Source organism: Lonchura striata, chromosome 15, assembly GCF_050655825.1.
Source record: "Lonchura striata isolate lonStrDom1 chromosome 15, ASM5065582v1, whole genome shotgun sequence".
NCBI lineage: Eukaryota > Metazoa > Chordata > Aves > Passeriformes > Estrildidae > Lonchura > Lonchura striata.
The window spans coordinates 14,981,081-15,007,557 of record NC_140717.1 but is presented as its reverse complement, the minus strand read 5'-3'; the positions used below and the strand labels follow the sequence as shown (position 1 = coordinate 15,007,557).

The following is a 26,477-nucleotide window of genomic DNA, read 5'->3' as shown; positions in this document are numbered from 1 at the left end:
GTGTCTGCCAGAAAGTGGGAAGCCAGCACTTGCCAAGGAAGGATTTTTGGAATAGAGGTGTACCACACTTAATTTTCCAGGAGACTTTCTGAAAATAAAGAAGCTGGAATGGAAATAAAGCTTGCTGTGATGAAGAGAAATTGCTACCCTGTTGGCTGGGAGTTTGGCCTTTGATGGCAGAGGTAGCTTTGCCTCGGGTGACTCTGGGGGGCTTTCAAAGAGGCTTTTCTCCCATCTTGCACATGGAGAGGAGTGAGGGGTGTTTGGACCACTGGTGTGAATTGTTCTGCCAGACTTCAAAGAGAAGTGGAAATACCTAATCTGTCGCTTTCAAAGGGAGGAATAAAATATTCTGATAGATTCTAAATGGAATCACATCAGCGGCGCCTCTTCCACCTTTGCCTTTGAGCTGCTCACTGATCTTTCTGATTGGGGTAATGCAGTGAGGAGGATACAGTATTCCCTTGAGGGGAGCAGCTTGTGAACATTACTGTTCAGTCAGCCTGAAAAGCTCTATTACAGACAGATTTAGACCCGTCTTTGTGCGCCGAGAGGCACAGCCTGGCTTCCGGGAGCGGGCTTTGTCTGGAGGACAGGTGCACATGGGGCTGAATTTTATTTACCCTTTTTATCTGCTGCCTGCACTGCTTTCACCTGCCATCTCTGGGAGGGGGCTGCTGCAAGGGGCAGAGAGGCTGTGGTTATTTGGGATCTGTCCTGCAGGACTGCAGCAGCATGGCTTGCCCAGGCCCAGCTGGCTTTGGCAGCTCTCCAGGCACCTAATGAGTTGTCCTCTGTGAGACCGGGAAGGTGAGGGTAGAAACAGATTTGCAAACAACCCAACCAGTATTGATTTTCTTCATTTCCCACATCTCCTGCCAGGTTTCTGTGCAGCAGCCTGGCAGCTGGGTGTTGTGCTGGTTGCCAGCGAGGCTGGAGCGAGCTCACAGTGTCTGGGGTGATGTGGGGAGCCGCCTTGCCCTGGCCATGGCGTTTCCCTGTCAGTATGGTCAAGCTCAGTTGGTTGTTGTGTACAAAACTGGGTGAGACGTGCCTGATACTAGCTGCTGCTTTTGCTGTTTTATGTATTTTCATGCCTTAGTACTTGAATTTCAATCCTGAGAGCCTGGTCTTGCAGTGAAAAGCACTTTCTCTGCACAAGGAAAAAGTCCCAGAAGGTCTCTGAGTGTGTTACTGAGAGCTGCTGAAGACAAGCGGGGGAGATGAAAGTCAGGTGGATAAACCATCAGCCTCGTTAAATCTGCTCTGAGATTGTCTTCAAGGTTTTGTCTGTGTTTCCAGAGTTCTGTAATAGCTTGCACTGAGCTTGAGGAGATGTCATGTAGGAGTTTTTGGATCAATATGAATATGGAAGAGGGAGAGGATTTCCTGAAAGCACAGTACAGACTGTTCTCTGTGTCTTGCAGCCACACTGGCACATTTGAGAGCATACCTTTTATCTCTGTCGCTGTGCTCTTTGTGTCCATCCCTTGAGGAGTTTCAGCAGGACAGATGGGATTGTTCAGCCTTCACAGAGATGCAGCTCTTCCATGCTTCCCTGTAGTGGGCCTATCTCTGATGCTCTTTGAGTGCTGAGCCTCCCACGTGTCCTGGAGAGACCATGGGCTTCCCTGCCTTGCTCTGCAGGAGCAGCACAGCTGGAAACAGCAGAGCGAGTGCCAGCTGCTCGCTGACATGCTGGAGGATTGGGCTGCATCAGGGAATTTTAAGAGAAGCAGGCTGTAAAGCTCTTGTACTGGAAACTGAGGGGGAGGCATTCCTGGGATAGCTGCAGAAATCTGTTGCAGGGTGGTTTTGGTGCCCTGGCTGCTGTCAGAGGAGCAGGACTGTTTCCCTTCATGCCCTGAAGCTGTGCCTCCTCTCAGCAGGAAGGGAGTACACACGGTGCTGTGCCTGGGGTCACAGCCTTTGCCATGGCCACGCTTCTGGATTGTGTCTGCTGGGGTGGGAGAGTGCCTTCGAGGCAGCAGAGCAGCCCTGGCCACACCAGCAGCACTCATGGAGAGGTCCCAGCCCTGGCACGTCACTGTCCCAGGGCACGGCCAGGGCCAGCTCCCAGAGCAGTTTGCCAGAGCTGGATTAGCACAGCCACAGCTGTCGGTTTGGGTGCCAGGGAAGATGATGCAGAACGGGAGGGAGGAAGGAAAGGTTCCCTTTGAGAAATGGCAGGGGCAGCAGGAGAAGGGTGAGGCCTATTGATTACACGCTCATCTCAGTTTCTTTTGTGCCTCTCTTCGAAGCCACAACTGTGTGGACAAAGAAACCCTGTGTGGCGGTCTGAAGAGGGTGGTGGTGGTGGAGCAGGGTCTGGTGTGGCCTCTGGGAACCAAAGCTGCAGAGTCTGATCTGTTTGGACTTTAACCAAACTTTGCTGGCAGTCCTGACCTCCTGGAAGACAGCAGGATGTCCCTGGTGAGACAGGCTTCCAGGAAGAGTTTTGGTTTTGGGATGGGGTCTGAGTGCTCTGGTGAAGGCAGCTAGCGTGTGGGCTTGCTGAGCAGCTCTGAAATGTTGAGGATGTCTTTGTGCGTCACTGCAGGAATCCATAAAAGTCCTATTCATGCAGTTGGCATTATAAAGTTTAAAGAACCATTTATGCAGGGAACTAGTCTTGCCCCTAGAAAGAGATAGCTGGCTCAGCAGCTGCATGCAGCTCAGTTGTCGCCACATGGTCTAGGATTTATTCTGCTTGTAAAATGATGCATTTAAAGAATGCTTCCCCCAAAGCCACTCGTACCACATTCTTTGTATCTGAGTATATTCCCTTATCTTTCAGCTCCCTACTTTCCAAGTACAATACAGATTAGCTATGGAAAATGTCCAGTCCCTCTGGAGGTGGGCAATGGCCGCTGTGAGCCATCTTCTGAATTGGGAAGCTGAAAAGAAGCATCAAAATGGTGTACCTGTTGGAAACTGGGAGACCTGTGGTGTCCTCCTAATTCACACTGACATGCCTGGTTATCTGTTTCAGTGTGTTTGGGTGCCTGTTCCTGCATCAGTGGCCCTTCAGTGTGAAGATAGTTTTGCTCCTCAGAATTACACCTTCCCTAAGTCTGGCAGGGAGTGCCGCGTTCTCTTGTACTTGAGGCAGAAGGCGAAACCTGCAGGGCTCAGCATTTGCAGGGCACGTCTGTCATCCAGGAAGTGTGCAGAAGACAGATCTTCCAGCAGTCCCCTCCTTGTGTTATTCTGTGGCTGTTCATTTGTATGTGAGAGCTGGGGGCAGCAGCCAGGTCCTGGGAAATGCCCTTTTTTAGGAAGGAGTGAAGAGCCAACAAGAACAGGAGAAACAAGCTTCTACCACCTTGGCAGCTGTCCTTGAATAGGTTCTTTGGCTGGAAAAGCTGAGTGTTCCTGGGTGTGGGCTGTCTGGAGAAGGACAGCTCTGGGTGGATGTAATGAGTGTGACCAGCTGATGGGAGCAGATTGCCTTTCACTCTGCCACCTCATGCTAAAAATACTGGGGTGTCATGGGAAGGGAATGGTGGAGGTTGGAAAGCCTGTGTGTGGGCTGAGGTATGGTAGCAGCCTGTTCCTCGGGGAGTGCTGAGGGAGCCCAGCACCATTGGAGCAAGGACCCAGCACCAGAGAGCCAGGCACTGCCCAGTCTCCTGGAGGATCAGGGATGCTCCTCATGGTGTTCGGGAGTGGAATGTGGTGGGTGGTGCAGCTCCTTTCCCAGGTTTCTTAAAAATCTGGCTGTGTCCTCTGCATGTCACTGACCGAGTAACACACTTGTTTTGTTGATTCGGAGTGGGAAAACATAGCTGGAGTGGGAGTGCACATGGCAGATGCTTGTGTTCTCTCAGAAAGCCTGGGGGTAGTAAAGACCTAATTAGCATTCTTGTGAAGGCAAGTCATAGGGAGACTCCAAGATTTAGGTTTGCAAGGAGAGAACTGGCATCAGTGAAAACAACAGATTGCTGGAAATGTGCAAGCAAAGTACTTGATGCTCTGGTGGAGGAGAGAAGGCGGCGTGGCAGGGGCGGTGGGAACAGGCAGGTACGTGGTGCAAGGGCACAGACTTCCTTCAGCATTGATGGAATGGTGGCCTGAGTCAGTGTCCTGTGTTGGTGCCTTGCACGTTCTGCTGATGCCCACTCTGATGGTGCTGAGGTGGGAGGACCTGTCTCAGGATTTTACTTGCTGGGGAAAGGTGAGCTGTGCAGTGCCACAGGGTCACCAGGGGCTCAAGTACCAGACTGTGGAGTGTCAGGAGTTAAGTGGCAGATTGCTTTGTCTCCGCAGTCCCATTTAATTTGTTGTTTTGGACGGTTTTCTTTGGAGATGATCCAGGAATAAAATCCTTGTGTGAGGCCAGTGATTTCTAAAAGTTTGTGATTGTTTTTCCCTGTACCCTTTTGTCTCTGAAGGAGAACTGTACATGTGCTTATGTTGGCTGGAAGTGATGCTCTTGGAGAAAGCAAATTAATGTTCAAGTCGTTGAACCTCCGGTGTAGAGCTAATCATCATATTTCTGCATTTGCAGTATGTTTTCTGGCTTTCATTTATCATGGTGAAGTTTAGTTGAGTACAGCTCTCTTGCTGGTCTTCCAGTCCTCTGCCTGAGGCATATATGCTTCCATTAATTTTCTGCTATTATCCACTCGGGTGTCCTGTGTGATCCAACATGCTTAATTTCATTCTACTGAGCACCAGCTCTTCCGATCTGAAGTTAGCAGTGTGATTTGCAAGCACCATAAGGAAATGAATCTTTCTTTTCTGGAGATAACTGCTTCCTGAATTTCTGTTCTATTTGTAATGCATTAATAACCTCCATCCACCAAATCCTGCTCAACGGTTTGTGTCCCCTGGGTTTCTGTTGGACTGGAGTGTTCCTTGTTGTGTTATTATTGCATACAGAGCCTGCTGAGGACCCTTTGTGCTTGGTGCTGTTCCAGGTCAAAGCTGCTCAGTGTACTGGACACGTTACAGGCTCTTCAAGGAACGGTGTGGTGCAGTGCTGCAGCAAATACTTGAAGCCGTGGGTGTCGGAGGCCTTTGGAAAAGGGAAAGTTCCTGCTTCTCCATAGTCTGGGCACACGAATCCAGGGCACATGGACTGGTGGTGAGTGTGCTGTAAAGCTCTGATGTCGAACAGAGATGATGGTATAAAAGCTGATTTTAAGCAAGCTGAGTTTCAGAGGTGGCCATCCTACAAAGCATGACCAAGAGCAGAGTCTCTTTGGGAGAAGGTAGGCAGACAGGAGAGCAGAGAGAAGTCTGTGCCATGGATTTGCAGCTGCTTGATGTGTTCAAAGTGTGGCTTCAAAGACGCAGTGCTATGGGTGTCTTTGTTCCTGGGTGAAAGGGCTGGGTTGCCCTGTGGCTCTGACACCCTGAGGTGCTCTGCAGCGTCTCTGTCATCTGCTCTGGTCCTCGGATAAGTGTCTGCAAAAGTGTCTTTGCTTTTGATGCATCCTTTCTGCAGGGCTGAAGTCGTTAATAGCCTGGATTTCTGAGCTGGAAATGCCTGATGATCAGGCCCTGGAGCTGGACAAAAAAATGCAGGAAACTTGTGGACTGAGCAAATAATTCTCATAGCAGACTGTTTGCACAGAGAAGTGAAGTTTAGAAGGAAAAGCAAACATGCACTGGGCTAACGGAGAGGGCGAGGCAGGGGAAGAACACCGAGACACGTTTCTCTGTCTACAGGTTCATTTCTCACTTGGTTGCTCAAGGATTTAACGCTGACGATCCAGAACTTGACAAGGCAATGTTTTGGAATATATTTGTTAAACCCCTCAGCCAGTGCAAGGCATTGAAAGCCAAACAGTTTATGAGACCTTCTGCCTGTGCAGACGCTTGTGGACTTGTGTGACTTGGGGGGCTCTGCTTCCCTTGGGGGTCAGATGCTGCCTGTGATGGTGCCTGTGTTTTCACATCACTTTGGGAGCAGCAGAGAAGCCTGGCTGAGCTCTTGCTCTTTGGGCTCAGGCAGGTGTGCTGCTCAGGGTTGTGCACAAGATGCCTAAGGGGGATTGTCTATGTCCCAGAATCAAGTATGAGTGGGCCTGTGGAGGAAGGAAGAGCAGTGAGATTTTCTTTTACGACTCCCTTTATAGTGCCCATGTCTTTGAATTATGTGGATTCTCTCTTGATGGTGCCAACCAACAGAACAGAAAATGATGCACACCTAAATGTGAGGAAAGAACTTCTTTACTGTGTGAATGACCACATGCTGGAGCTGGTCCTCTAGGGAGGTTGTGGAATCTCTTTCACTGGAGGTATTCAAGAACTGTCTGGATGCAATCCTGTCCCATGGTCTTCAGAATCACCCTGCTTCAACAGGGAGGTTGGAGCAGATGGTTTGCTCTGGTCCCTTCCAGCTTGACCAATTCTGTCATAGACTGTGGGGGTGTGCAAGGCAGCAGGAGGTGTAGGGATGTGTAATGATGGACCAGAATATTTAATTAGCTAATGATGTTCTATAATTTAATTAAAAGCATCTTAGAATATCTAGGCAGCAGGAGAAGTATGTTTTTGCCTCCCCTCAAGCCTACTGCTGATAAGTGTGTTTTAATACATTTACATTTGTTCTGTAAAGGCGCGTTTCTATCAGGTTTTCAGGGAAGTCGCTTTCCTTTTAAATGGAAAAAAGATAAGGCAAGACACTTGAGTCCTTTGTGGGTAGAGCCTATAATCCTCCACATGAGGGAAGTTCTGTTTGAGGCTTTGTCTAGCATTTCAGTGGTACAGTATGTTGCTGACTATTCTCAGCCTGCTTTGCATAGGTAATTAATTTGTCCCCTGCAGTCATTTCTCTGTAGTGATAATGCGGTAAGTACATGTAAAAGAACTAGTCACGGTGTGAATGACTGAGATGATGAGATGGGTGTGTAAGAAATACCGTGCACTGAGCATTAGCAACAGACTGCACTGTTTTCACCAGGTAATGCAAACAGTTCAGGCTCTGAACAATTCAGTCTGAGCCCTGATAACAGCGAGTACAAAGAGTGCAGGGCACACCTGGAAAATCTTTTTTATGGGTGTTTTCCATTTAGCCCTTGCACTGGCAAAGTTTTTTTTTTTTTTTTGCTGGGTTGTTTTTTTGTTGGTTTTTTTTTTCTTTTTTAACAGATAGAGAAGTTGAGGTTTGAAGACCTTAAGTGACATGTTCCAGGAAGATGTTATCAGAGCTGAGATTAGCCGTGGGGTGTTCTGTGGCTTTCCATCTTGTGCCTGTGCTGCTGAGCATCAGTGCAGAGGGAGCACAGGTTAGACACCCTGAGCCCTGCCAGCTCCGTGTTCCCTTGGGCTGCGTGGCAGAGTGCACAAACCCAGCTTTGCCTTTTTTTCCTTCAAGGGGCAGAAGGGGCTGGTTGCCAGCAAAGAGAGCAGAGCTGAAGATGCATTAAAGAGGAGGCCCTGTATGCAAAGGGCACTGTATAGAATTGGGCTGAGCTGTGTGTCAGCTGTTTCCTGCTGTGTGGCATTTGATCTGCAGCAGAGATCGAGTCCTGGTGACGTTGGCCATTGAAGCTTGTGCTCTTGCTGTTTCAAGGGAAGCCTGTATTACTTATTCATGTGGTTTTCAGAAGTTGTCCCGCAAGAATATGTTTGAGGGTCATCTTGTTTTTGTTTTTCCTTCTTCAAATGCTTTCCATTTATTAGACATCCTCCTTGTCAGTCATTTCTTCACAAGCAAATATTTCTGACATTCTTGGTTGTTTCTGTTTAAAGGAAGAAAGTTGAAAATCAGCAAAGGCTTCTGTTGTGCATACATTTATTTCTTCGCGTGCAGAGTCTTTCAGTGCTCAGTTCTAAATGGTTGAATTATTAAACTTGAAAAGCATCTGCTCTTTAGAAAGCATTCACATGTCTTGTAAACATGATGGATAAGGCAGAGCCTAATGCAATTGACAGAGCTTTGTTCATGTTTGGAATATGGGTTGATGTGAATTGTTATTTTAAAGCTGTGGGGTTTATGCTTTACTGCTGGGGTAGCTGGTGACTGATCTTGTGAAGTCAGCTCCCTTCCTCTGCAGGACTGAGCATGCTGTGTGGAGCTGGCTTTTCCTGGACCAACATGGTGGCAGCCCAGGGATGGCTCATGGGTGGAGGTGAAAGGTTGGTCCAGGCTCATTTCACTTCAAAAAGTCAAAGCTCCCCAGCCCAGGGATGTTTGCACAGGTGCTTTTTTGGATTGCACTCTCTTCCCCAAAGAAACAGCAGCCACCCATCATGACCTTCAGGGAGGCTTTGGGGACTGATGGATTTCCACTGAGGCATTCCTGACTCCAGGGCTGGCTTTCCTGTATCCTTTTTCCTCACTGCCTCTGGTGCTCATTTTTTAAGCTTATGGATGTGCAGAATAATGAGTTCTGTCAGCAGCTGCCTGGGTAGCACAGGAGGCCTGTGCAGTCCTACCTGGAGTGTCTGAACATCTGCTCCAAGGGACATTTTCCCCTTCTCCCACCCCACCCCACTGTGAGTAACTAACCAGTGCAGAACTGATGGTGACTGGGAGGCCAAAACTCGAAAACTTTCCCACATAAAACGCACTGGCAGTGCCAGCAGAGATGAGGGTGAGAGGAGATGGCTCTGCTGTGCCAAAGCTCTCTTTCATCTCTTTTCAGCTCTCCCTGTGAGGGGTCCTGGCTCACAGCACATAGATGAGTTGTGCAGATGTCTTGGCTGGGAAAGAAGTGGCCCCTTTTCCCTCCCAGGCAGAGCAGAGAGATATAAGAAAGCTATTGATCTGCCTCTAGCCAAAGTGAGCTGAGCCAGGCTCTGCAGTGCTTTATTGAGCTGGATTAGGGCTTTGTTACTTACTGGAATTAAAACAAACAAAAAATCCCCACAACAACAACAAGAGAAGTAAAGAAATAAAAGCTGAGTGATGAGGGTTTTCTTTGTTGGTAAACAGATGCTGGGGGTTGTTTACCTGCTGGTTATTTCCCCAGGCAGATGAGAGGAAGGAGCAGACACTGAACAAAGGCTGTGCTTTCTCATCCTGCTCTGGAGGGAAGCAGACAGCCACGGGATCTGCCAGGCTCGGGGCTGGCAGTGGGCAGCCAGAGCTGTCTCCTGGCACAGGGTGGCAGGAGTCCAGCTGTTCATGGACAGGTGCTTCTCCTGCTGCTGGGAATCGCAGTGGTGAGAAGGATGCCAAGGGGAGGCTGGCATGGGAAGCTGAACTCTGTGGTGGCCCATCCTGTTGGTCACTTGCCCCTCAGTGGTGCTCAGGAGATCTGCCTGGCTGGGATTTGCAGCTCTATTTCACTTCTGCTGGAGGAAAAACAGAGCAAGTGCTCTCTGGGGTTCTTAATCCAGGCTTTTTCCTGAGCACTAAATTCAACCTTGAAGTCTTTCCCCTCTGGTAAGCAAGTATTTTTGAGGAAAAACGGGTTTTGGAAACAGTGTAATTTATTTCCTTGGTACTCTACTGGAAAAGTCATCAGTCTTGGCTTTGCATTCCCTTCGCTGCTGTTGAGAAATGATGCTGTGGTGCCACAGTGCTGGCACTGCCTGTCTCAGCCTGGGCAGGTTGGTTAGCACAGGGAGCCGTGGCTCTGATGGTGCCAGCACGGATGAAGAGCACTCTGGATCTGGTTCAGTGTGGGAAGGTTGGCCAGCTTTGCAAATAGGAGGAATTGGAATTGACACTGTGTGTCTGAATGTGTTAAAATTTAACTGTAATTGTAATTTAATCTTACTTGTGTGCTGGGGTGTGAGCATCGGGTCCTACCGAATTCTTCTTTGGTATTGCAGGCTCGAAGCTCTGCTTGGTGCTCATGGTGCAGCTGGTTTTGCTTTACTCAGTGGAGCAAGAGGCTGGCCAGGAGCAATGCCTACTGCTTGTCTGAACTGCCCTGCCAAACTCACATTGTCTTGTTCCATTTTGGGGAAGTTGGTTTGATTTGTGGTGCCATGTGAACTTCAGCTGAAATGTTCCCTCCTTGGTGCTTGTGCAGTAGTTGGTGTCACCTCCTCCTCCTCACTTTGCTCATGTGTAATAGAAGAAGTGCTCCTTAGACTTGGGAGGGGAAAAGGGTTTTTCTGGGTGCTTTCAGCTGCTACAGAGCCCCAGTGATCTTTAATCCTAAGGTGAAAATTGACATTGCAGCATTTTCCAGGGAAAAGCAGCCTTGAGAGGAAATGGAGCTATAAATGAGCCTGGCTGGGCTCCTGGCTGAGTGTTTTGAATCAGTTTGTGCTCTCCCTTTTGGCTACAGGCCAGGCTCTCAGAGGCAGCTTGGCAGAGCTGTGCTTGGTGCTCAGGTACCCCCTAACCCTGCTGATGTTCTGGTAAGCAAGTGTGTGCATGCTGTGCTGGGGCTGATCACATGTGCACTCAGTCCTGCTTGCCAGTGCTGTGCTTTGGAGGCTGTAAGAATGTGCTGGCATCATGCAGTTCACCCACAAATTTTGAGAATCTAACCTTGTAATTTTAGCAGCTGGCTCAGCGCTGCCTCTGAGCAGATAGGCTGGTTAAAACAAATAAATAAATATACAGGCCTGTTTCCTGTGCCTGTCAATATTGGAATAATTTTAAATGGTGTGTTTTCTCCTGGTCACTGACCTATAGTTTATTCCATTATCGACTGCTGGGTTACTGGCTCTTTGTATTCTGTGGTTAAGTGAACTGTAAGGCTGAAATCGCTTGGCTGAGATGGTGTTGCTGGGCAGGAACTCGGCTCTGGCTGACTCAGATTGGGGTGAAAGTGTACCCTTTGGCAACTCAAATACTCATTTATCTCCACCTCCCCCCTAATAAACGGGTTAAACAACATAGTGGAGTATTGATCCTGCTTTCATCTGGCGGCCCTAGGCTGTAGCAGTTACCTTTGTGCCACATTCCTGCTGCTTTCCCAACAATGCCTTCCATTTTCTGCAGAGCTCCTGCCCTCCCCTCGGTGACCTTCTCTTGGTTGGGCTGTGTTGGGCTTTGCTGAGGAGCGTCCAGCCCCGGCGTGGGCAGAGCTTGGCAGCCTCTCTTGGTGAAGGCGTGCTCGGTTGCTGCGATGCTGTGAACAATCCAAAAGTGGAGTTCCGTGGCTTGGTAACGTGCTGCTGTTCCTCAGGCTCTGCTCTAGGAATTGCTGAGCTTGGGTAGAATGACCACGCAGTTCTTTTGGGATGTCACAGATGGACTGAGGGCTGGGTGAAGCTGTGCACCTCTTGTCTTTCTTGGTGCTGTGGTTACTGGTGGATGTTCAGTGGTTGCTGCCACGTTGTCCTGGTCTCTGGGCAGTCGTAGACCTTTACTGATGGCAGTGGCTTAAAACTCTGATTAAGGCTCCTGGAGTGGCCAGTAATGCTGCTCTCAGCAAGGCACTTCCTTCTGAGAAATGCCTGAAACTTCTGACATCCAGGTTGCTGGTGGGGGATTTAGCAGAGCCCCATGTGAGCCCCAGACTGCCTTGGCTGTGCCTCCTGTGTGGTGTAAAGGCTCTGCAAACTCGGGTGTAGGCTGTGCTAACACCCAGTGACCCATCATCCTTTTCCACAGCCTGGGGCAGGTTACACAGGCCTGGGGAGCTGCAGCCTCTGTGCTGAGCTGTGTTTATTAACAGGGGAGGAGGGTAATTCACTCTCTTTCCCTGTTGGTTGGTGTGAACATTCACTCTGAGCCTGCACGTCCTGCCTGGGACTGCCTCAGGCTCTCTGGCTTTTTTGGCTGCTGTAGAAAAGTAGCTTTAGTACACAAATACTCAGAACTGCTGTTCTGTATGATCCCTTCATATTTCAGGTCTTATGAGGACCTGATCTTTGTTAGAGACTGCTTTGCGTGTCTTGCTTGTGGGCTGTGGGGGTGTTGAAAAGGCCTGTTTGTGTGCTGCTCAGCTTCCCACCAGATGCATCCATCATCTTCAAAAGAAGCAAGGGAGAAAGATGGCTTATAATTTTTTTTTTTTTTTTGAGCCATCGGAATTTGGCATAGAAATAAACAGGTGTTCTGGCATGGGAGCAGAGGAGTGTTTGTCTCTGAGCTCCCGTCTCTTGTCACGTGAGGATCTTCAGGGAGTCTCTATCAAAGAGCTGACTTTAGTAATGATGTAATTTTTTTTTTCACCTAAGGGATTGATGAATAACTGGGTTCCTGGTGTCTCTGGCAGGGTAAGCTGATGCAGAAGGCAAATGTCTCTGGAGTGCAGCCCAAAAATTGCCTTAGGTAGAATGAAACTTTCAAGATAAAGAACGTCACTGCAACCTCTGGCCTTATGAGGCAAATATTTGGGACTGTGAGTCCCAATGTTTTGTGCTGTGTTCAAAGGAGGTCACGTCTGCTGTTTCTGGTAGACAATGCTGGGAGTAAACCTTGAACCTCTGCGGAACCCAAGTGTTTTAGGGACTTGATTTTGGCACTTTGGCCCTCGAGATGAAATGTGTGCCAACATTTTGTGTGCAGTTTTCCCCACAGTCTGTTGTCTTGCCTTTGGTATTTGACTTCTGAGTCTGGCCATGTGGGTTGCTTGATGTGGAGAAATCCACACGGATGGTGAAATCATCAGATGGATGCTGAAAAAGCTTTCTAATACCAGTGCCCTCTTGCTGAGCCCTGCCAGGGGTGTGTGCAGGAGGGAGGCTGGAGGCAAAGACAGCAAACCTGTGATCAGTGTTAACTTTGTTCCTTGGCTTCCAGGCAGTGCCAGTGTCAAGATAAGGCAAACACTGCAGTGACCTTATCCAGGGACCTCACTGACGTCAGCGTGTGCCTGTCCCTTAACCTCGCTGGACTTTGGGTCAGGTTTCTTTGAAGGCTGGACATTGAAAGCAAAGAGTGAAAGGCTAGCTGGGGTCACCCCAGTCTTAGCTGGGGTAACTGGAGCAAAGGCAAGGGGCAGGCTGTGTGAGTGAGACTGTTGGGAGGCTCAGCCCACGTGTGACTGAAGGCAGAGGGCTTTCCCATGGCCTTCTGTCTTGAGTTCTTAGGGCAGACATCTCTTACAGACCTGCTGCTGGACCTCTTGACACGCATCTCCCTTTAGATGTTCATGTGTGTGTCCTTGGGGCACTTAGAAAATCTCTGGAGATGCCCAAAAGGATTGAGGCACCCAAGTGTCTGTGCACAGGATCATCATGACACGCTTGGTTTTATTTTGTCCTTAAAGAAACCCAGGCTCTGAGCAGATGGAAACATTAGCATGAGCACTGTGTGGCTTTGTGTTTTAGTGCTGTCTCCCAGAGCAGCCAGAGAGATGCATTACAAAGTTCTTGCTTTAAAAGGACCTCAAATGGCAGCAGCCAAGCTGGGGCAGCCTTGGAGAGGACTTGTAAGGCATTTTTTGGGTCTTTGTGGAGTGCTGTGTGCCTCAGGGGTTGCCTGTGAAACTTGTTGCAAATCCTGTGTCGTATAAAAGTCCAGGTGCAAGCCTGGGTTGGTAAGGTGTAAGTGAATGGCATTGGCTGGGCAGGAAATGTTCCTGCTTGGCTTTAGAGCTCTACATAGCAAACAAAGGAACAGAAATAACAAACGTTGGATTTATTTAGGAGAAGGGTGACTTTGCTTTTTATTGTTAGCCACAGGAGAACAGCAACTTCCACATAGTGTGATCTTCTTGTGAACTACAGCAACTCTGCCTACAGGCTGCTGGTGGACATCTGCTCCTCAAGCTACCTACTGTGTTCATCATGATACCCGAGGTGTTTGGTACCTTACTGATTCTTCTGCTGCTCCCTTCCTCCCCCATGGGTGTGCTGCTTGCTCAGGGCATTTTGGCACCAGGGAGAAGGCAGAAGTAGCATTTAAAACATGAAGGATTCCAGATGTGAGCATGTCTTGGACACTGCGAGTGGAGGAAAAATGCATAATCCACACAGTTGTTCACATTATGGTGTGGCCACATGGCTTGTGTGATAAATAGCCCAGATAAAGCTGATTGTTTTTGTATGTTAGTTTCCTCTCTTCTTTTTTAAACTGTAAATTGAAATCCACAGTCTGGGAGCCTGCAACTGTATACCTGTTAGCTGCATTCCCTGCTGCATGTCAGCTTGATGGCTGAAGCTTCACTTTCTTAAATGTCAAGGATTAGGTGTTAGAAGTTCCCCTCTTCCTGCTGGAGGAGGTTGGAGGAGGCCCCTGAGAAATGTTTGCCGTAGGAAATGAGAATTGCCAGGATCCTGTATTTCAATGGAGTCCATGTGATCCCTTCCCCTTGTGAAGACTGAAACAATGCTGATATTGCCACTTCAGCCTTGCCAGACAGCAAAGCCTGGTCCTTCTGATGCACTGATTTGCCCCTGCCACCACTCTGCAAGGACAGACCAGCAGAGATGGCTTTGGGACTGTCAGTCTCCTTCCCCATGGATGGGAACTGTAATGCTTACACTTCACCCAATGCTGTGCAGATAATTTTGTAACTTTATTTTCACAAGGAACAGGCAAATGGTCTGTGCTGCACTTGCATGCTGATGAAACCAAATACTAGATTGCCTTGGTGAGAGGCCTCATTTTGAACTTCTTGAAGACAAGATCAGAGGGGGGTTGTGAGCTCATTTTTATGGGAGGTAGCTGGAAAACTCATCACCTCTGATGCTGGTTCTCCTTGAAGGTTTTGTAGTGACTGAGGTATTACTGCTGTTGACTATGTGTTGGTTTCATCATAGAATTGTTGATCTTTGTAGAGATGATTTTAGTCCTTTTGTTTACCAGGTAACATCAAAAATTCACTACCACTGGGTCTGTATCTTTTCCATTGAGGTAGCAGATTCCAAAATGCCAGGTGAGGATTGGTCTGCGCTCTTCTAAACTTCTGATGCTTCATACAGGGCTTGTGCATTGATTGCAGCAAATTACATTGAACTCTTGAGTTCTTAAATTATTTTTGAGTCTGGAGTTGATTTGGAGAGTGAAAAATGGATGTCACAAGTGTCTTGAAGATGCTGTCTGAAGTAATAATGCTTGTTGCAGGCTGTGCAGGCACTGTGGTGAGCAACACCTCCCTGCTAACAGGGCTGTTGCACAAGGAGTGGGTGGCTGTCCTGGGGTGTTCCTGGCTTTGTGTTTCTCTCCAGCTTTTTGTTCACATATTTTTTTTAAATGGATGGCCAGAATTCTCAGAGCAGTTTGATTTAAATAAGAAATGTTGAGCTGAAGGAATTAAAGAAAAAAAAAAAAACAATTCAAACACAACAGAGGATTGCCTAATTTGAGGCTGGTATCTGTACCGTGTCACACTCTCCTGTCAGTCAGGGATCTTGTTAAATGTGTATGAGTTTTCTGAGACAGACCTTGCAGTCTAAGGCTGGATTCCTGCATACTTCAGGCTGTTTCAGGAATCTGCTTGAGGTGCTGTTGCCTCTTTTCCATTTCACAGCCATGCTGCTGCATCCCTTGTGATCAGGCAGGGAATGGAGGCTTTGGACTCCGTTCTCCAAGGAGACTCCTGAAGTTGCCTGGGAAAATTCTGCTGTGTCTGAGCAGCTGGCGAGGGCAGGCAGAGCTGCCAGACAGGAGGGCTGTGACTGTCTGAAGCAGTGGGCAGGAGGCAGCACACACTGACCAGTGAGGCTTTGGGGAGCTGGATCCTCCGTTCTGGCTTTGATTTGGTGTGAAAGGTTTGGCTCCAGGCTGCTGACCTGCCCGGCCCAGCAGTGTGGCACGAGCAGTTGCTTGCGTGAGACCTTTCCTGATTTCTGTCCTGACCTGATGTGTCGTGTTCTGGAGAGGTTTTATAAAGATGCTCTTGGGTGGTGAGCGAAGTGCTCTGATATATATTCCCCCAGGCCCCATGGTGTATTATTTTTATGTACTTCTTTAGGTGAAAAAGAAGAATCTGGCAACTGTGTAGGAGGCTGATGCTTTGACTGGTGTACACAAGCATTAAAAATGATAAATCTGGGGGGTTTACCTGGGATTCTTTGTCTATTTTTCTTTAACACTTTGAGTTCTTCTAGACTTCCTTGCATGCAGGTAGAAAAATAAAACCTTAGACATGGTCAGTGCTGTTGTCCCAGGAGAAATGCTGAGTGTCAGGGGGTGGGCTTAGGGCTGCAGCGTTTCCAATTGTGACTTGGGGCTGCAGCATTCCCAAATGTGCATTTCCCAGTGCATGGGGCCCGGAGCAGTTATCTGGAACAGTAGTAATGTAAATTGAATGAGCAGTCCAGTTAAATAAGTAATGAAGTTAGCAGGGTGCCTAATTAAATTAAATTCAAAATTATGTATGGATGATGCCTTTCTAATAATTGCTGTAGGTTTGTCATTGAGGAACTCCACACTGCCCTCTTGGCTGAAGCTTCCCATTTCCCAGGTGAATGCTGGTACCACGGGGGGCTGTGTTTTACACTTCAGTTTGCTTTGCCTCCCCCCTGATGCTCTTGTGACCATTGCAGTGTTGCTGTTTTCTGTTTTGCTGAGATGTGTGGAGGCAGTTTGGGTGATAAGTCTCTGCTGTTTATATGATGACTTTTTATATTCCTGCAGAGGATTTCTGTTTTGCTCCTAGGCCAGCCTTAGTGCTGTTTCCTTGGTCCCTGTGCTCCACTGATCTCCTTGTTGGGGCTGTTCCCTATTCTTTCCCATCCCTGTGGTACCTGGCAATTGCTTCTGTTTCCACAAAGCAGGATGGCACGTCTGCTAACTCTGGGCACAATGACTTAGCCCATTTCTTTATTTGAAAATAATCTCTTCATCTTCATCCTTCTGGGCTTCTTTCAAACCTCAGCACTTTGAAGGTGTGTGTCACTTTGGGGATAAACATTAAGCTGAGGCAGAAGAACAGTTCTGAAGTGAGGAAAAGCTGCTGAAATTCAAGACACTTGAGAAAATGCAGCCATCACAGCCACCAAAGGGAATTCTCCTCTCTCCAGACAGCACGTTGAGGGCAGCCTCTCCCTGTCCTAGGCACAGTCAGGCACTCAGTGCATTTTGAAGATGGGTTGTCAAGGCAGAGCTGGCTCTGGCTGGCAATTACTGACCTTTGAGGTAATGTGTCCTTAATAGAAGGATTTGAGTACATCAGAGGAAGAATTGTCATTGTCATTATCATCTTTTCACCTCCTTTTGAGAAGGGCAGGTCTATTAAAGGGCCTCTGCTCCAGCAGAACTGGTCCTGGCCTTCAGGAGATGACTCCTGACTTTTCTGAAGATGAAAGGTGTGGGGAAGAGGGACAGCCCAAATGACCAGAGCTCTGTTGCTGCTTTTTTAAATTTCCCCTCTGCCCCACTGTTAATTTTGCACCAGGATTTATGTGCTGAGTCCCAGATGGTGTCTTCAGTGTAGTAGCCAAGCTTGCCTGATGCAGGAGCTGTGCTCCTGGGCACCCACAGCTGGCAGTGTGTTTTGGGCACGGAGATTGTTCTGCATGAAGCAATAAATGGTCTGCAGGGAGGTGCCTGGGACAGCAGCTATAGGTGATGAATGACAGAAGGTTTTTGTCACGTTCAGGGCAGTCTGATTCTTCCTTGTTGATGGTTTCTCTAGGAAAACCTCCAGGTGATGAACAAGAGGATCGTGCCACCACTTTTTCTCCAGGAATGGCGAGTGCTTCCCCTGTGCTGTTTCATCAGAGAATGTGGAGGTCTTTGGCCAACTTTTTGTTAGTCCTTGATTGAACTTCAGGTAGTCCTTGGCACCTCCATGCCCAGCGTCCCTGGGACAGAGCAGCACCAGGAGACCCTTGTGACCCCCATGTCCCACGTGGGAGTGTGGAAGTAGAAGGATTTTGGCTGGAGTCCTTCTGAAGGCACAGGAGTTCAGTAAACCACAGGGTGCAGTGAGGGATATAACGAAGTGATTTGCATGGGTGCAGTGACCTGAGCAGGGCTCTGCACATTTCATGCGCAGTTGCGTTAAAGGGATGCTGATCATTTTCAGCATGACCTGCTAATTATCAGAGCAGATTAAAGCATTTTTTTTTCTCTTTAAATCCTCCTCCCCCTACATGCTCTCTTCTTCTCCCTGCTCCTTCCCCAAGCCCTTATCTAAGCTAATCAACATGACACAAACAGCCAAAAAAGCAGTATTCTTACAGCAGCTATTAACTAGAAAGGAGACAGCGGGTGTCTGGAGCCCCTCGGGAGGGACTCGCCTGGTATAGCCCACTGCTTTTAACAGCCAGAGTGAGAACAGAAAAACTCTAAGCTTCTTTCTTTTCAGGTCCTAATACGCAGTGACCTGTATGCTGTGGTGTAGATTTTTAGGAAGCTCCAAATGTGGAATTTTGGTGGTGATGAGGAGCTTCCCAGAAACTTGATACATCTGTGATTAAATATAAATTAATATCAATAGCTGTATTTTTTTGGGTAAGTTTTCAAAAGTTTGAGACGTGGCTATGTCCTTCAAGGAGACTCTTTCCACCCCAAATGTTGGTTTGTTGTTAGTAGTCCCTCAGCAGCAGAACACACAGCTAGGGGAGAGTTCAGTGAAGTTGTTTCTGTGATTGCATCAAGCTGGACACAAGTTTGTTTTCTCCCATATTTCAAGCATTTGTTTTATCTAGAGCTGTGGGAGGCATTTTCCATTGTCCTCTGCTCTGTGCTAGATGAATACTTAAAAAGTTGTGCTTGTGGTGATAACGGAGCAGGCTGAGACAGAGGACAGACATGTCTTAGGAATTTCAGCTGCGGTGGTGCGCTGGAGGGAGGCTGAGCAAACGGACACGACGTTTAAATAGTGTGTCCTGAATTGCTTTAATTTGGTTCTTATTTTGTAAGCCGTTGGCTGGGTTTTCTGTCCTTTCAGAAATCAGCAGCTTCTTATGAAATATGGAGCTGTTTAAAAACAGACAGCAGCTGCTCCATCCTTGCGTCAGCACGGACTCGGCAGAAGGAAGGGGAATGGTAGACGGTTGTTTAGCTGTGATATTCTTCCCTTCATTGCTGTTGTCATATTGTGTTAACAGAAGGTCTGATCAAATATACACCAGGAAAGTAAGACTTAATGTTTCTTTGTTCTCCTGGAATGGTGTTGGGAGGGGAGTGGGGGAATGTTTGAATGAGACTTTTATTTATGTGGTTCAGATAGCTCAGCATTGCCTGTGTCGGTAGAGATGTTGTTCTGCTCTTGTTTCTTAGGCTGCTTGCTATATTTTTAGCTGGGAAAAGTCTTTACTTTGTTTGTACAAAACCTCTGCTGTGTGGTACGGAAACTTTGGGGGGGTGGTGGTGTGTAAGTATTTAACAGGGAGAGTATGATCTGTTCACGCGGACTTCCTAACTTGTTTTAAACTCTCCTCTAAAAAAAATCTCAGCCAGATTCTTTAAAAAATAAAATGAAAAATGAGGAACATTGTTGCACAAGATCTGGAAAGAACCCAAATAGTTTGCTTACTGTTAAAATTGCGACATGACTGGAAACATTTGGTAAAGAAAAATTAATTGCGTGGTGTATTTGTGGTTTCCTGTTGAATCTCAATTTCTAGAGGAGGTTGAAAATCCCATGGATGTTTCCTCAGATTACTAGATAGCATTATACCTTGTGTGCATGATGAAAGACCTTCAGTAAAGCGTGCCAGATATCCATGGCTTGCTATAAAAAGTCTCTCCCATCTGGAACATGACTGTTTTCTCCTTTTTAGTGGGATGATTTGAGCAGAGATAAACATGCAGTGAAATTTAGCCTGGTCCAATCTTACTTCACTACCAGTATGGATTTCCTTGCAGTCTGGGAGTCACCTGAAGGAGGATGCTCAGCCTTTTAATGAGCTTTGAAGCCATGGGCAGGGATGGCTGGTAAGGGAGTAGGAGGAGGACCAAGCAGTTGTCACTCAGCAGAGGATGGGCTTGAATGTGGTTGAAGATCTGCTCTGGGTCATCTTGCATCACTCCTGGGTAATGATCCTGTGCATGTTGAGCTGCAGAGCCAGAGCTTGGGGGAAATCAGATGGGAGGACTGCCAGGACTGTTTGGAGTCCCCCTGCAGCTGCCCTGTGAGAGGCCCCACCGTGGCCAGCCACAAAGCCACTTCCATGCAGAGCTGGAGCACCTTAGGAGGGGCTGGATGGACAGGTAGGGTGGTGAATGCTGGGGCAGATTGCTGAAGAACATGGTGGTTTCCCCTGTCTGGAGGCTTGGGGAGTGTCTGAGAGCTGCTGGGTGAAACCTTGGGCTGGAGACATCTGGGCAGGGGTCAGATCAGAGCATCGCATTGGCCCACAGCCCCTGCTCTGCCTCCTCGTTTGATCACACAGATGTTTGTGTATGCAGAAGTATAACTCGTGATGACACAGGGCTTAAGGTTGTGAAATCTTTGAGGCTCTTCTGGGTATTCCTGTGGGAAGGGAAGAGTTATCCCTCAGATAATTTCCATGGGGAAATAGTTAATCTCATAAACACCAGAGGTTGTTTTCTAAAGCAAACGCAGGGCTGTGGGGGAGCGCGGTTAACCATGTAGAGTGAAGACAGGCTAAAGCTCATAAAGGAAAAATGTATGTAGGAGTTTATAGATGCATATGCGTGAATTAGAGCTTCAATTTGAGATCACTGACTGAGATTAGAATGAGCTGCTGTGGAGCTAAACCACTTACAGAGAGCTGAGAGCAACTTTTTGAGATGGATGGTGGCCCCACCGCTCGATGACTGAGAACATGCACGGTTGTTTAAAGTCTGCTTCTTTAAAGTGTCGGGGGTTTTGGTGTAGTTTGAAATAATGAAAAACTTACTTTAGGATTAATGCTCATCCAACTTCCTGAAAATTCCCATCCAGTTTTGAATGTGTTCACTCTTGGGCTGTTGGGAGTTAAATTTTCCTCTTGACTCAATTGTGGCAACAGTCTTCATTTATCGCTTCCCAGTTTAGCTCCCGTATTAAAATTATAACAAGGCTGGGATTTATTTTTGTCTTGTGTACATTTATCTCCTGTGTATCCTTGTGTCTATTATTAGAATCCTGCTCCATTGCTAAATGGATTGGCCGAGTTCTTGGGGACAAAATATTGAAGCATATGACTAGACTGCAATACCCCTCAGCCACTCGGCTCTGCAGTATTCATAGTGCCTGGGCTTACCCAGCTTGTCACAGCTTATTTTAAATGCTGAGGATGCAGTGGGCAGAGCCAGCAGATAGGAGATCTTAAATGGCATATCAGTTTGTAAGTGAAAGGAGGGAGGAGGTGGACGTGGGGGGGAAGCTCCAGCTGAGAATAAACAGATAACAGTGGTGTGTGTTTGGGAAGCAGCTGAGTTGCATGGCCTGGGTACAGCCCTCTTGTTTAGCTTTTTTTATTTGGACTTATTTTATTTCTTGACAGGGTATTTCTGTTTCAGGCTGAAAATCCAGAAATGTTGAATCCTCTGGAAGAGGACTGGTGTGGTGGTTGGATGGCTATGAAGTTACCCATTCCTGAGTTAAAAAACAAGCTTTTCATAGGTTCCAGCCATGTTTCAAAGCCCCTGTGAGTGCAGCCAGTCAGTGGCTGAACACTTGTCCTCCAGTTTCTCCCTGACTTCTTGGCTTGCACAGGAGTGATTTGTCTTTCCACTGATCTTTCCTTCTGGTTCCACATCCCATCTGAGCTAGCTGGTTTTTTTGATCTTTGAGGAGTTTGCTCTGTTTTACAACTTCACTGTTGAGTACCTTCACCATGTTCTTGCTTTGCTTTCAGGATCTGTTTGTCCATGTGGCCTCTTACATGTCTGCAGCTCTCTCCCAGGTGTTAGGAAGATCCTCAGGGCTCTGCACACTGTATTGTTGTATCTTTCAGAGGTCTAGTTTTTGATGCTTTAAAGTTATTTTTTTAAATTGCCTAGGCAGTGCCTTTGCCAAGGACGTGGTCCAGAACTCACAGAAGACTCTTACTGCAGTGGAGCACGGCTTGGGATCAGATTCTTGGTTTGGTTTTCATTCCCTTCTACTTTGTTTCACTAAAAGATGTGATGAGCTTCTTCCCTACTCTGATTTGTTGGATTTTTTTTTTCCTTTCTCTACTGTCTGCAGGGTATGCTGTGCTACTGGACTTCTTGATCCAGTTGGAGAGGCATTGCCTAGTAATGTCAGCTTGTTTTTGCACAGATCCTTGAATGAGTTGTCTTTTTCCACCTCCTCCTTTCTTTGTGTTCCTCATCCAACATCCTTTGGTTCCTTCGTACGTGCCACATGCTTCCTTTGTTTTGCCTGTGTTAACAGAATTTTCTGACGTTGGAGCCTGTTCTGAAGGATGTGGCTTGGCCCTTGCAAAGCTTTTTCTCTGCTCTAGGCTCTGGTGGAGACAGGTGTGCCCAGTGTGCAGTTGTATCTGGGGTGGATGTGTTTTTTGGAGGCTCTGGCTTGTGGAGCACAGGGATGGTTTGGCCCTGGCCACGCGGCTGTGGGTGTAGGAGATTGGAGCTGCAGGGTAGGATCAGCACACAGGACTGAGCTGCCTGAAGGATTTTTTACTGTGGCCACAGAAGTGCTTGGCAGGTGGAGGAGAGTTGATCAAACAAACCTGCTTCCACCAATTGTCCAGCTTTTGTACTTTTTTCTGGGGATTTTTTTTTTTTTTAATTTCATGGACTTTAAAGCATGCATGATTGAACAGTTTAATTAACTGTGGGAACTGCTTGAGAGAACTTACTGGGATTTTCTGCAACCCTTGCTGCCCTTTTCATGTTTTTGGCAGAGCAGAGTTGCTGTGAGCAAGCAGGCAGGAGTGCCCGAGGATGTGGCCCAGGTAAGATGTTATCACCTGAGCAGAGATCAAAGAGCCTTGCAGTTGACTCTGGTGTGTAGGCTTGGCTGTTTGATGGTGGGAACCAGTCCCTGATCTGGTATCCCCACCTGGGCAGGCTGCTCATGGAGCCAAGGTGCACCTTGGGCACTTTGCTGATCTTTGGGTCATCTGCTCTTCCACCTGACACCTCAGACTATTCCAGAGGCTGTGGAACTGGTTACAGGAGGAATATCAGCAGTGCTGTTAAAGTTGTAGGAGCTTTATAGAACCTGGAGGTTTGGCAGGGCCTGCCAGCATGTTTTCAGAGGTTGCTAATGGGTGATATTTCAGCTTGTAATCCTGCTCTCCCTGCAGTGAATGGGTGAACAGAGGTTCCCCATTGGTATTCAGCCCAAGTTCTTCTCCCAGTCCTGTCAGAAAAGTCACCATGTCTGGCATGGCTGAACATGAATTTTCCAGGCCATGGGAACCACCTGAGGGGGGTACAGGAGCTGGAAGTGGCTGCAAGTGGCTCCTTCTCCAGGGAGAGCAGAAGTGAAGACCCACCTTGGAATAATGGAGATTATAACAACAAGGTTCTGGCTTGTGTTTCCAGCTTTATTAGCAGTGATCAAAATTGATTTTCTAATGTATTTTTCTTGTGCTCCCAGTGATTTTCTATGGTCAAATCTGCCTTCTTGTTTTGTCCCTGTGCATGAATGGATTGTATTTGGAGCTGGCTTTCAGGCTGCAGAGTCTGCTTCATCCTGAATGTGCCCTGGCCATGCAGTCTGTCCAGAGGCTGTACATGATTGAGCACACACCTAATGGGTCTGGAATTGTTAAAGGTCAAGGATATTATTGCAGAAGGATCATTTAAAAAAAAACCCAACCAAACAAGATTGTGTAAGAGGTGGTGGTGGTTATTTCCTTTAAATCCTTAGATTTGGGATTTGAGGGGGAAAATTATTAAATGATGTCTTAAAGCTGAATAAAGAAGTTGGTATTGAATGTTCTAATGTCTTACAGATGCTGTGGGGTTTTGGGGTTTTATTTTAAATTTAACAATGGGAGTTGGAGTGGCTCCAGCACCATAAAGAATAGTCTGTTTAATTAAGGGTTTAAGCTGGAAGAGCGTGTGTAGTGTGATGCCATTTTAAAGTTTCAGCGGGGTTTTGCAGTTGTTATTCCTCCTCTTGCATCATCCATCCCTGTGTCTGGGGTCATGGTGGGGCTGGGTGTTCCTTACCCAGAGAACACAACTTGGTCTGTGTAAGAACAATAAGGTTTCTCCAGATGTTTCAGCCCTGACTTTACTATTTTCTTTTTCTTGTGGCTCCTGATGCTCACCTTAAGGTGCTGTCTTTGCAGGCACGTGGTGTGTTACACACGGGAGGAAGTATCAGCTTTGGTTTTCCCTAATAGTTTGGGGTTTTTCTTTAGGCTGGGGAGAGTCATGTTCTCTTGGTAGTAGCAAATTGGGATGGAAGTTTTGGGGGAAGGGGCAGGAGACTGGGATCAAATGCAGCCTGCTCTGGAAGGTGTTGTGAGGTTTCACTGGAATAGAGGAGCAAGAGACAGAGCTGTGTCTGGCATTCAGCAGAGCAGGGCTGAGTCCCATCCCCATGGAAGTTCTTAGGGTTCTCTGTGGCTCATTCACCTGTTACCTACTGGGGTGAAACCCAGAAAGTTTGCCATTAAAAAGAGACTAAATTATTATTCTCACCTAGAAAACACAAGTGTTCCAGTCGTGTGACCCTGAGTCCTCATTAGAATAAAACAACATTAAGAGATTTAAGGTTGGCACCTCTTAACTTCTTCAGCCCATTCTGAGCTCATGGATTCAGGTGGATGCTCCATGACAGGTCTGGTTTTCTCTGCCCTTGTGTGTGGCTCTGCTTGGCTCTGTGGTAGCATAACATGTATTTAATTATCAGCAGCAACAGCTGCTGCTCTTGGCCATCTTGCACACTTTGGTACAGGAACCAGCATCTGCCAGGGCGTGCTGCATCCTGGTTTGTGCTAAGATGATTTTTTTTTTTTTTACTGTGGGAATTAGGCTCTTCTGTGGCATTAGGAATTGTATCCTTGTATCAAAGGCTGAGCAGCTGTGAGCCTGACATGTACCAAGGAACCTTTATGGTTTGCATTTAGTCTCTCCTGGTATGTTTATTCCCAGAAAGTAATTAATTGAACTAGAGCTCCAAGCAGTGTTATCACCTCTACACATTAGAAAATCATAATCATGCTCTGCAATGTAATGAGATTTAGAAAGAAATGTTCTAATTTTTTTTTTCCCTTCTGGTTTTGAGTGTTAAAGACTCCCAGGGGTTGTGCATTCAAGTCTTTCCTGGCGGTCACGGGGGCAGTGGGCTGGCCATGGAGAGCCACCAGTGCAGAGCAGGAGCCTTTGGGTTTCCCAGCATCCTTGCCAGAAATGGAGCTGGATTGTGAACATTGGCAGTGCTGTTTTGAGAACTGAGCATTGAGAATGGAGTTAGCTGTGTTTTTTGTGGTGGCCTTGGCTCTGCTGTTCTTTACTTTTCCCTTTAATTTCTATTGTTTTCTTTGCTTATTTGCTAACTTGCAAAATTCAGCAAATTGCAGAGGATCTCCCAGCCCTTGGGGTGAGTTTTCCTCAGGGCTGCAGTGAGCCAGCAGTGGCACTCGCTGAGCTCATGCTCAGGGGTGTAAATGCAACTGGGACCTGCTGGCCTTCGGGTGGTCAGGGTGTGGAGATGGTGGGGTCATCCTGGACAGAGTGTGTGTGTGTGGAGTCAGGGTAAATATTAACTTCACATGATCTTGGGGGCTGTTGTGTGTGTGTTAGCTGCTCATTTCAGTAGGATTCATAAGGCTCCTTAACTTCATCAGTCTTCCTACACCACTGACACTAATGATGGCTTGAGAGTCTGTTCCTCTTCTGTTTGAGTTTTGCTGCTGTTTCTCAGTCTTGCTGGGATGTGTTACTCCTTTTAACTCGTTCAACTTCAGAATAAGCCCCAACTGTATGGGCAGGTTGCCCTACATGCCACAGGGGCACAGGGCATCTTGAGTGCAGCTGGTTCTCCAGGACATCCCTGCAGTGCTATCCCAAAAGGACACAGGACTTCTCCCAGTATTTGCTGAGGGAGGATTTGTGAAGCATCTTGCTTCCCTGCAGCTCTGCATGTCACACCCAGAGCCCCTCCAGCCTGCTCACAGCTCGCCCGGGAGGGCAGTGACAGAAGCACATGCACAAAGTGTTATTTCGTGGTCTGTTTTCTCTCGGGCCAGGCGAGCTGGAGGAGAAGCTCGCACGCAGCTCGCTGGAGCCAATGAGCACAGCAAATGTACCTGCTGAGTAACAGACTGAAATAACCCCAGAAACACCCAGATGGGGTTGTGGCACTTACTGCAGATGCTGTGTCTGTGACAAATCAACAAATCCAGTAGATGGGAAACGGTTGCTGTCCCTGGGCAGAGGAGCATCCCCTGCTCCACCGCCCGGTGACCCTGGACCATTCTGGGCAATTCCTGCTGGTGCTGCAGGAAGGAAATAGTTAAAGGAGGAGAGGTTGTCAAGTTGGGTTAGCCATCAGATAGCTAATATTTTAGAGGTTTTTCAGAGCTAAGCTATAAAAAGGCCGTAGCAGTATTTCAACTCGCCCATTGTCTGCTGGAAGCCAGCCAGCGTTGCCATGCCGACGAGGAATTATTACTTGCTGCCAGAGCTGGAGGAAAAGCTCATACTTTTGGCTTCAAAACAGGAGGGGTGGACTTATGTAATCCACTGTGTTTATAGGCTGAGACTGGCAGGAGCATTGAGAAATAATTACAGGCTTTCCATTTCATTTCCAGATTGGTTTTAAGGCTGTGTGGCCTCGCTTTATTTATTTATTTTGAAGTTAAGAGGGTGGCTGCTAAAGATGCAGGAGGTGATGTGGGGATGCTGCTAG

The 26,477-nt window shown here is 47.5% G+C and overlaps 1 protein-coding gene across 32 annotated transcripts in view; it reads left to right on the top strand.

Moving 5' to 3' along the window:
• The window catches only part of NCOR2 (nuclear receptor corepressor 2), a 227,989-nt gene that overhangs the window by 24,007 nt on the left and 177,505 nt on the right, over positions 1–26,477 (top strand). For 8 of the 32 annotated variants that reach the window (XM_021532795.3, XM_085593367.1, XM_085593376.1 and 5 more), the window contains exon 1: positions 1–5,089. This exon is cut by the window's left edge. The exons of 6 other annotated variants lie outside the window; for them this stretch is intronic. The gene's annotated coding sequence lies outside the window, so the exon portion shown is untranslated. 18 more of the 32 variants (XM_085593368.1, XM_085593359.1, XM_085593354.1 and 15 more) reach the window with 9 other exon arrangements.